Source organism: Triticum aestivum, chromosome 3B (genome assembly GCF_018294505.1).
Source record: "Triticum aestivum cultivar Chinese Spring chromosome 3B, IWGSC CS RefSeq v2.1, whole genome shotgun sequence".
Taxonomy (NCBI): domain Eukaryota; kingdom Viridiplantae; phylum Streptophyta; class Magnoliopsida; order Poales; family Poaceae; genus Triticum; species Triticum aestivum.
This window is the reverse complement of record NC_057801.1, coordinates 770,601,841-770,613,024: the sequence shown is the minus strand read 5'-3', so window position 1 is coordinate 770,613,024 and position 11,184 is coordinate 770,601,841. Positions and strand designations below refer to the sequence as shown.

At 46.6% G+C, this 11,184-nt stretch overlaps 1 pseudogene; it reads left to right on the top strand.

Annotated features, from left to right (window-relative positions):
* The first annotated feature begins 2,957 nt into the window (after positions 1-2,957).
* Positions 2,958-8,741, top strand: LOC123066468 (CASP-like protein 5B3; annotated as a pseudogene).
* Positions 8,742-11,184: the final 2,443 nt, after the last annotated feature.

Here is an 11,184-nt window from a genome sequence, read left to right as displayed (position 1 = left end):
GGACGCGCCCAAGAGGGGTGGGCGCACCCCCCTATCTCCTGGCCGCCTCGATTGCTTCTTGACTTGCACTCCAAGTCCTCTGGATCACGTTCGTTCCAAAAATCATGCTCCCGAAGGTTTCATTCCGTTTGGACTCCGTTTGATATTCCTTTTCTTCGAAATACTGAAATAGGCAAAAAAAACAGCAATACGGGCTGGGCCTCCGGTTAGTAGGTTATTCCCAAAAATGATATAAATGTGTAAAATGAAGCCCATAAACATCCAAAAGGGGTAATATAATAGCATGGAACAATAAAAAATTATAGATACGTTGGAGACGTATCAGTTGTGCGATCATGATCATATCAATCTTGGAACTACTTCCAACACACATCGTCACTTCACCCTCAACTAGTCTCTGTTTATTATGTAACTCCTGTTTCGAGTTACTAATTTTTAGCAACCGAACAAGTATCAAATACTCAGGGGCTACTATAAACACTAGTAAGGTACACATCAATAAACTGTATATCAAATATACCCTTGTTCACTTTACCATCCTACTTATCCACCAAATATCCAGGGTATTTCCGCTTCCAGTGACCATTTCCTTTGCAGTAGAAGCACTCAGTTTCAGGCTTTGGTCCAGCTTTGGGCTTTTTCACGGGAGTGACAACTTGCTTTTCATTCTACTTGAAGTTCCCTTTCTTTCCCTTTGCCCTTTTCTTGAAACTAGTGGTCTTGTCAATCATCAATACTTGATGCTCTTTCTTAATTTCTACCTTCGTCGATTTCAACATCGCGAAGAGCTCGGGAATCGTTTTCGTCATCCCTTGCATACTATAGTTCATCATGAAGTTCTAGCAACTTGGTGATGGTGACTAGAGAACTTTGTCAATCACTATCTTATCTGGAAGATTAACTCCCACTTGATTCAAGCGATTGTAGTACCCAGACAATCTGAGCACATGTTCACTGCTTCAACTATTCTCCTCCATCTTTTAGCTATAGAACTTGTTGAAGACTTATATCTTTCAACTCGGGTATTTGCTTGAAATATTAACTTTATCTTCTGGAACATCTCATATGGTCCATGACATTCAAAACGTCTTTGAAGTCCCGATTCTAAGCCGTTAAGCATGGTGCACTAAACTATCAAGTAGTCATCATATTCAGCTAGCCAAACGTTCATAACGTCTGCATCTGCTCCTGCAATAGGTCTGTCACCTAGCGGTGCATCAAGGACATAATTTTTATGTGCAACAATGAGGATAAACCTCAGATCACGGACCCAGTCCGCATCATTGCTACTATCATCTTTCAACTTAGTTTTCTCTAGGAACACATATAAAACATAGGGAAGCAACAACGCGGGCTATTGATCTACAACATAATTTGCAAAATACTATCAGGACTAAGTTCAGGATAAATTAAAGTTCAATTAATCATATACTTAAGAACTCCCACTTAGATAGACATCCCTCTAATCATCTAAGTGATCACGTGATCCAAATCAACTAAACCATGTTCGATCATCACGTGAGATGGAGTACTTTTCAATGGTGAACATCACTATGTTGACCATATCTACTATATGATTCACGCTCGACCTTTCGGTCTCCAGTGTTCCGAGGCCATATCTGCATATGCTAGGCTCATCAAGTTTAACCTGAGTATTCTGCGTGTGCAAAACTATCTTACAACCGTTGTATTTGAACATAGAACTTATCACACTCGATCATCACGTAGTGTCTCAGCACGAAGAATTGTTGCAACGGTGCATACTCAGGGAGAACACTTATACCTTGAAATTTTAGTAAGGGATCATCTTATAAAGCTATCGTTGAACTAAGCAAAATAATATGTATAAAAGATAAACATCATATGCAATCAAAATATGTGACATCTCGTGCTTCATCTCTGACGACAGAGTATCCCACAGAGTGTGCCCTCTCGCGGCCATGGCGGATATGAATCATAGGAGGAGGATGTGTAGCAGATGTGTTGTGGTGTGGAGTGGCCACCTTTAAATAGTGGATTCCGATGAGGCCAATCATCCAGGTGCGGCAATGCGCGGTGCCGGAGTTGGTTCCTTGGTCGGCGAGCCTGCTTAATGCCGGCATACAACGAACGGGCGTGGTAGATATTTGTGCTGTCCCGTACAACAAATGTTGCCCTGGAATTGAATAGAAGCGATCGCCAGGGACACGACACTGACAACTCTCTCGACTGGCGTGGCGCTTCAATGTCTGCGCCAATTAGAGGCCGCGTCCGCTCTGGGCTGGCGTCATTGTGAAGCGACCGCTCTACAACGACGTGAACGTGGGCGGTTGAGCCCGGGTGAGAACGCGGGAGAGGGAGTAGGGTTTTGGGTTGGCCCGAATGCATGCGGACAGTTTTTTTTTTTTTTTTTGCGGGCAAGATAATAAGAGGACTGACAAGGGACACGTTGGGACGAGGAGTAAAGGTGAGAAACCAATGTACGTACGATGTGGTTACTCAGTTGAGTTATTACTTGTGTTCCATTTGTATCTCGAAAACCACCGCGCAGAGGTACCCTGCTCTGCCATCACCTTTCGCATCTGGTCTACCCCAAGCCAAGCGCACTGCGCACATAACAAGTGCTATAGCCACCTCCCGCTCACAGCCATCACCTTTCCCATTCTTCCCCACACGAGCTAAGCGCACACAGCGAAGCTAATTGGTTTGTTGCCAAAGTTTGGGATTCCCAATATTTGGCAAGACAACATTTGGCAAAACTAAAAGTTGTCAAAAATTAGCAACTTTTTGAGAGGTGAGAAAGAACCAATTGATAGCCAACCAATTGAGCGCCAAATTTTTAGATTTGCTAACGGTTGGCATGCCAATTATTGACACCAAACCAATTAGGCTCAGCAACTGCCACAGATCCACGCCGGGAAGGGCTCCATCGGCGTCTCCGCCTCACCTCTCTGCAGCAAGCAGAGCCGAGGCAGAGGATGAAGCGCGTAGCGGGGAGCCCGGGGACATAGAGCGGCATGGTGCTGCGGCTTGTTGTTGCCATGACCTTCTCCCTCGCTCGCCGGAGCTCTCCGTACTTCTCTCTCTCATAGAGACTGAAGAAGAAAGGAGGAAGAAGAAGCTGCAGTGGACACGGTGGTGGTTTTCTCGTACTTCTCTCTCTCATAGAGACTGAAGAAGAAAGGAGGAAGAAGAAGCTGCAGTGGACACGGTGGTGGTTTTCTCGGCGCTCGAACGCCCGCCGCGTGAACGGCAAATTTTTCTCCCGCAGCACAAACTGCACCCACAACTGAACCAGTACACAGGAGGGAGTCTTATACGCGTACGCGCACGCACGACGCCGCGCTCCACTCTCCAACGGCCACGATCCACAAGCTCAGCCCATGACGCGCATGAACGTGTCCTACACGGCCGGCTGCAACCCATCGCTACGCAACCTCCCGCTACTCTAGTCAATAGACTGACGCACGCACGCACACTTGCCGCACACGCTCGGGCACGCACACACTTGCCGAACTATGCCCAGTACATGGCCGTGGCTTATTTTTCCAACATCACCTCCTAAGCTACGGCGGTGCCGCACGACCTGCCGATACGAGCCCTGCCTCGTCGGCGTCGTCTTGGCGCCATGGAATCCTCCACTGCGTCTCCCGCACAAGCGCCTTCACGGTTGTTACGCCGAGCCGCCGCGACCTCCGCGACCTCTGCGCCACCACGCAGGTTCTTCGCGGCCTCCTCGTCTCCGCGACCGTCGCGCCCTTCGCGCGCACTCCCCACGTTCCCGCGCTCCCGCCGTGCACGTACGCGATCTGCGCAACCAGGTCCAGTGCCTCGGCGCGGTCCAGTCTCGCGGTCCCGACGCGTCCAGTGCGCACCCATAACATGCACCGGTCGCGCCCGGCTCGCCGCCGCGGCTTATTCGCCACGCTCTGCACGCCTCCAGCTTGCGCCATGATCGCGCTCCGACGCGATCAACGCGGCCGATCCGGCGTGTCCAGGAGCTCGGTCTTCTCTCCGCCGAGCCACGCCGCGCCACCGCAGCCTCTGCGCAACCACGCAGGTCCGCCGCGGCCGCCGTGCTCCCCGCACGCACGACATCACCGTGCTCCGCCACCGTACGGGACGAGCGCCATCGCCGGCGAGCTCCTCCGAACCCGATGCTCTGATGCCAATTGTTGTTGCCGTGACCTTCTCCCTCACTCGCCGGAGCTCTCTATACTTCTCTCTCTCACAGAGACTGAAGAAGAAATGAGGAAGAGGAAGCTGCAGTGGACACGGTGGTGGTTTTCCCGGCGCTCGAACGCCCGCGAACGGCAAATTTTTCTCCCGCAACACGAACTGCACCGAAAACATATAATAGAACACCTGCACCCAGGCCCTCCCTATCTAGCCATCCATTATGTGCATCGCGATTCGTGCAAACACGTTTCTCTTTTTTGTTTCTCTCACATAAAACATGTTTTGAAGTTTAAACCTTTGTAGCATGGCAAAGCTTTCTATCTAGAATCTAGGATAAATCGCTCAGATTTTTTTGTCAAACATAAATATACAAATTATGATTTTCTAGATTTATCCTAGATTCTAGATAGAAGGCTTTGCCACGCTGCAAAGGTTTGAAGTTCAAGACATGTTCTATGCAAGAGAAACAAAAAAGAGAAAATTTCATATAGAAAGTTAGTTGTGTTGCACAGATCTTAAAGAAATATTAAACACCCAGGATAGCAGAGCCTGGGTGCAGATGTTTTAAAAATCCACGTCCTTGCACCCACAGCTGAACCAGTACACAGGAGGGAGTCTTATACGCATACGCGCACGCACGACGCCGCGCTCCACTCTCCAACGGCCACGATCCGCAAGCTCAGCCCATGACGCGCATGAACGCGTCCTACACGGCCGGCTGCAACCCATCGCTACGCAACCTCCCGCTACTCTAGTCAACAGACTCACGCACGCACGCACACTTGCCGCACACGCTCGGGCATGCACACACTTGCCAGACTATGCCCAGTACATGGCCGTGGCTTATTTGCCCAACACGGCTGTCGCAGTGCGTCTTCGCCGCCGCCTCCGTCTTCTCGTTGGTCTCCGGCTTGGGCTACTCCAACTAAAGCGCCTACGCGTAGTCCCTCCCCTCACCCTACTACTAATTTCATTCCCCGCAAATGCTACTTCTTTTTTTCTACTGTAGAATGTCCTCCCCATTCGTGTGTTTTCTTGCAAATCCATGAGCATCACTCAAGTAGTAGCAAGCTATGTGAGTGTCCTCCCTCTGTTGTGTTTGATCTGGGCTTGGAGGACAAGGCCACGTTACTTTGGTCGGAGTCCTTGAGATGGCATCCCTCCCCTACGGCTCAATTGGAGCTCCATAGATTTCCAGTGTCTTGGCACTGCCGATCGAGCATTAACAATGTTTCAGTTCGGGTCTTTCAAGGCTTTGGTCTTGGGTTGGGTAGGAAGCCACTGGAGGAGCCACGGCAAGGCTAAAAGGACCGTGGCCCGCCCAGGTTTAGAGCAAAAACTGTTGTATCTGAAGTCTAATCTGTAATAATGTAGGAAAATTTTAACATGGCCCCTCTTACCTTCTCTTTTTACATATGAGCTAAGAAGATAAGAGTTAATCAAGCCACTCATTAATGAGATCAACGGCTAAGATCTATTTTATAATCTTTACTTCTCATGTGAAAAGAGGGGGTAAGAGGGACCATGTTAAAACTCATATACAACAGTTTATACTATCTGTGATTTTTAATATCATAGCACAGTTTATACTATGTGGCCCGTCCAGTTTTTTTGTGGTAGCTCCGCCACTGCAAGCAGGGGAGTACTGGTTTTGCTTACAAGGGTTCACATTTAGCACATGCTTGCAAGTTGAGCTCGCCCCAAAAGTTTCTAGGCTTAAAACTTCAATGCTCTCATTTGACAAATATCTCCATGACTACCTTCAATGCTCTCAAAATTATTAACTGGTATTTGTCCTGTCACCCACCAACTAGTACTTAGTAAGTTTATGGAAGAATATTTACAAGTGGGGGGGGGGGGGGGGGGGGGTGGGGTAGAGGCCACCGCGATCAGCCATGCGGTGTAACAAGAGCCTTGAGCCAAACATCAATATGCCCTCGATCTTCCTCGCGGAATCTGCCCCTCCAAAAGGAGAAGGAAGGATATGAGACTTCATTACACGACTTCCTTATTGGAGTTCTAGGATGGTTTATGCAGTGGATTTCGTTCCATCACCGAGTTCATGCTTATTTGCAGGAGGACTACAAACTTGACATCGTACATATTTATGTTCAATTGTCAAGAATCTGGGGAGTTTAGAGTAAATAGCATAAAACTACTACTTTACAGGCTAAAGTTCCAAAAAACTATCGAAAATTATTTTTCTCTGATAACTACCAAGTCAGGGGTCGGCTATTTCAAAAAACTCTAATCGTCCAGTGCTTTACTGTTGATCGTTATTATGATAGTTGGGGCCCGCATGTAAGCAAACTGATTGTCTGGCCGTTTGTTTGACTGTTAACTGACATGTGGGAACCACATGTCAGTGTCTCTTTGTCATAATTTAATAAAAAAATTAAAAAAGCAATCAGGTCCCTGTAAAATTTGAAAAAAGCAATCAGGTCCCTGCAGACTTAAATAAAAAACAATCGGGTCCCTCCCCTGCTCAAGCCCGAGAGGAGCTGCGCCGCCGCAGCCGTCGGCGTGCAGTAAGGGCCGCCGCGGAGCTCCTATCGGCCGCTGCCTCCTCTGCCGGCAAGTAGCGCCTGGAGCCGCCATGAAGTCCTAGCTGCGCGACCTCTCTCTCCCCTCCCTCTTCCTGGGCGCGGCGGCCCGAGCCCGAGCCCCTGGCAATGGCGCTCGGCCGCGACAACGCGTGCTCCTGGGCGCGTCGACCTGAACCCTGGCAATGGAGCGTGGCAGCCCTTGCTCTTGGGCGCGGCAGCCCGTGCTCCTGGACGCGGCAGCCCTTGCTGCTTACTCCTGGGCGGGGCAACCCTGCTCCTGGCGCGGCCCCATGGTGCAGCCCTTGCTCGCCTTGCTCCATGGCGCGGCTCGCGGCAGCCCTTGCTCCTGGGTGCGGCGCGTGGTGGAGGTCGCCGTCGGTGAGAGCTCGGGCAAGGAGGAGAGAAGAGAGATGCAAGAGGAGAGAAGAAAAAGTAGGAGGAAGAAGAAACCTCTTACATGTGGGTCCTACAATAAATAAACGGTCAAACAAAACGGTCAACAAACGGATTGTTTAGGAGCGGGCCCGACCTGTCATAAACCGGTTTAAAATGTTAGCAACGAGGAATTTGGGTTTTTTGAAACAGCCGACCCCTGAGTTGGTAGTTATCAGCGAAAAAAAATATTTGATAGTTTTTTGGAACCCTAACCTGTAAAGTAGTAGTTTTATGCTATTTACTCGGGAGTTTACTTAAACTTGGGTGTTCTTTTCCATAACAAAAACTGGAGTGTTCTGTTATCCTTTGTTGTCCTCTATTAATGTTTTCTGTGATCAACTCCTTATTTGTTCAAAAATGGAACTGGAATATTGGACATGTTTTCTTTGTGGATGTGCTTTTGTGAGGGTACGTGTAACGAGCCATATAATTTTCATTTACCTGCAGTTTTTTCTCCCATAATAATATTAATATCATATTAGAATTGTTAAAAGTTAGGTTTTATGTGTCAACATGTCACATGTCTTGACTGCGCTGGTGTGTGCCGACGATTTATATTTTCACACAAGTTCATGTCATTGAGACTATTGAACTGCATAAAGTATTTAATTTCTTGACTACTCTTCAGAATTGCTTGGGCCGGAACTCAAGTGTGTTTTGTTGACCTCATCAATCATCTAATGAGTGTAGTCTCCTTTTATTTCAGGTACTTGATTATAGCGTTGATCCTGCAGCTTATGTGGAGTTCGCGCCTTGCTTATAAGGATATCTTTGCTCTAGGAATAGAAAGGATCTTCACACCCGGGATAATCTATTGTTCATTGTTATAGTTGACTGGGTAAGTCGTTCGCTCTGTGTCTTCTATTGTCCATGAGCTACGTCTGAATTAACTGAAGCAATTAAACCCAAATTTTTTAGCGGTACAGCTGTTGCGTTCTTAGACTTCTACGTGCACCAGGCTGTTTTTTTTTTTAGTTCTTAAGAAAAAATAAATTCGGGATAAGTGCAAGTGTGCAACTCATGCTTCTCTATTGGCCAAGTTCTTGTTCTGCCTCCCTCTAAGAGAATAAGGTAGCCTGTTGGCACAGGTGCTCCGTCAAACTTTGCCAACGAATTGTCCATTTGAGCAAAAAAAATTAACAACCAATATGCTTTGCATGACTTATTTGTTAACCAACGGTATAGTTTATCGAAGGTTCTTTTTCCGTGTTAGAAGTAGAACTAATTGCTGTCATTTCTGTCAGCCAAAGTTGTTACATCTCACAAGCACAGTCCAAATACCTTACCCCGCAAAAAAAAAAACCCAGTGAAATCATTTTTTTTACTCGAGCAGTTCTTGGAATCTTGAGCTAGCAAAGGTCTATCTGAGTGAACACATCAATTGTGAATGCATTGCAGGTCTTGGCGATTTTCATGTTCTTCGGATCCTGTGCCTCCGCGAGCCTGACAATTTTATTCATGTGGGATGTGAACTTATGCAACGCATACTCGCGGCTGGCCTGCCGGCAGTTTGCGCTTTCGGTCGTCCTGGCGTTCATCACATGGTTGCTGCAAGCTGCATCTTCTTTCTCGGGGTTCTGGCTACTGATTTCGTTCTTCTAGTGATCCCATGTGCTCATAAACACCGTCACGTCATGCTAATTATCAATCGGGACTCAGGAGGATAAATCGGTTGAAATGTGCCCGGGACACTTGCTAGATTTCAGTCATGGGCACGCATCCTTCATCACTTGTTAGATAGATGGATTGTCTGTTTGATAGTAGCTCACCTTTATTCTAGGAGTTGGTTATGATGATCTGGGATCCTTAATATGAAGAGTAATATATATGGAGATAACTCGGCGTCGAAGGTACCTGAAAAATGCTCTGGTTATTGTGCAATGCAATTTTATATCTCTTCAACAAAAAAAAAATGAGTCGAACACATTTTCGGAAGGAAGTTCAGTTTAGTCTTTGCCCTGCTCCATAGTTTCAACCTGGTTCATAAATTCAGAAGGAAGCTGTTGGAATTTGGAGTTATCCTTACCTAATGTAGCAAGCATCTGCAGAAAGTTTTCTTCTCTTCGGGCGTCCATGGATGTATAATTCCAACTTCTTTCTCAGCCAGAACAGGATTTCAATAATGCTTAAATTGGAGTAATCTATGTCGTACAAAACATACTTAGTTACCTGGTGCAAACATAAAAAATAATTAAAGTCAATCAGACGTCCTTCATGTCAATGTGAAGGCCTATTGCAATAACTTAATAGGAGGCAGTCGTAAAGTATAGCATGACGTATTGGAGGCCAGATACTGAGTGGGACAACATCCACGCAAAAATGAGGAGACCGACGAGGATTGGTAGATGAACGGCTCTGGTATTGGCAAGCTACACCTTGAGAACATTGACACTTCCACATGGCACTTGGAAAACAACGTCAAGGATTGGTGGATACACCACTCTGATATTGCGGCGCCCAACAGGAAAGTTATGGCCTCCTCACTATGCTCGTGTCGCGGACTATTTGGAACTAGCTGAACGCCCGTGCGTTGCTATGGTCTATCCGCAATATCTGTAACACCCGGGTTCAACACAAAACCCTCATCCAATGACACACCTTCTCTTTTTCCGTCGGAACCTCACAAGTTCCCGTCGTAGTGAGACATTTCTCATTTTTTTCTCACTGGAGCCACCTCCTTTAAAAGCAGATGACGTCCACCTCATCTTCGCCGTGCATTACAATAAGGATGAAAATTTTCATGTTTACAATATAATAGAGTGGGTTAAACTAACACATGCTATTGACATAAAACAAAAAATAACTACAGAGATCATTCTCAGAAGTCCATTCAACTTTGCAAACGCAAATTAACATTGGAGGGAAGTGGCAACGAGACGTATTCCTAGTCACCAATAAGCTTCACCTCCATGCCACATATGCTAGAAGGGATAATTGTCATTCTTTTCTTCCTCGTCTTTCCCTACATCTTCTACTCCTTGCCTCTTCGCTAACCCGTTTCATTGGCGCCAACCAGCACCACGTTAACATTAGTGTGTTCATCATCGACGCCTCATCTTCTTCTTTCTCCTTCCTCGCCAACTATATTTCTCGTTCCTACTTATTTCCTAGCATACTGTTTCTTTTTTTTCTCTTATTATTTGGAACATTCTTTCTTTCTCCAACACCATGCACCACTTGGTGGCTTTAGTTCTTTTTCCTTCTTGTTCTTGGAACACTCTTCCTTTCTATTATAGCATGAACCACCTGGCCAGTGTTGTGTCGTGTTGTCCTCACCCACGAACATTTTGGCAACCATCAGCTTGTGGACATCCCGCGGAGCATAGACTTCATCCGTCTTGGTGAACGCTAGGCCGCCCATGTCACGAGCGCGTGGTGGCCATTGTCCATGTTGGCAAGCGGTGCTCGATGCTTGGCCATGTAGCCGAGAGTCGGTTGATCGTTCTTGCCCACGAGCGCTTTCAAAATGACTAATTGGAAACAATCCCTACTTCTAATTATATGTAGGCATAAAGAATTGTCTAACAAATTAATTAATTGCATTAATGACTCAATTTTTAAATTGATTTGCTGTGAAAAAATTCTTATTCAAATGGACCTAATTAATTGCATACATAATTAACCGTCTAGCTGATTAATGGCATCAATGGTTTGATTTCCAAATTGATTCAGTGCTCAATTTCAAAATTATTTCGCATGAATGGCTTCTACAAACAACTACGACGACAACTACTGAGTAATGTAGGACACATTCCCTTAACAAATTCCTTGACATTTAAACGGACATACTTGATTTGAGAATGTAGCCGTCTGGCTCTCTATTTGACTAACAAGAAATGTAAAATGACCGCATCCACATGGCGGTCTGACGACCCATCTCCCGCCACGGCCGTCCTCAATGCCGTGATCCACGCCCTGTCATGCTTGAGCATCGTGCCAGGGTTAGGCCCGGCCACGACATCTTCCATGGTGTCATGCACGACGTCCCTCAGCAGGAGCACGCGGATGCATACTCCCATAGGAAACTTGTGACTGTCAATTAATA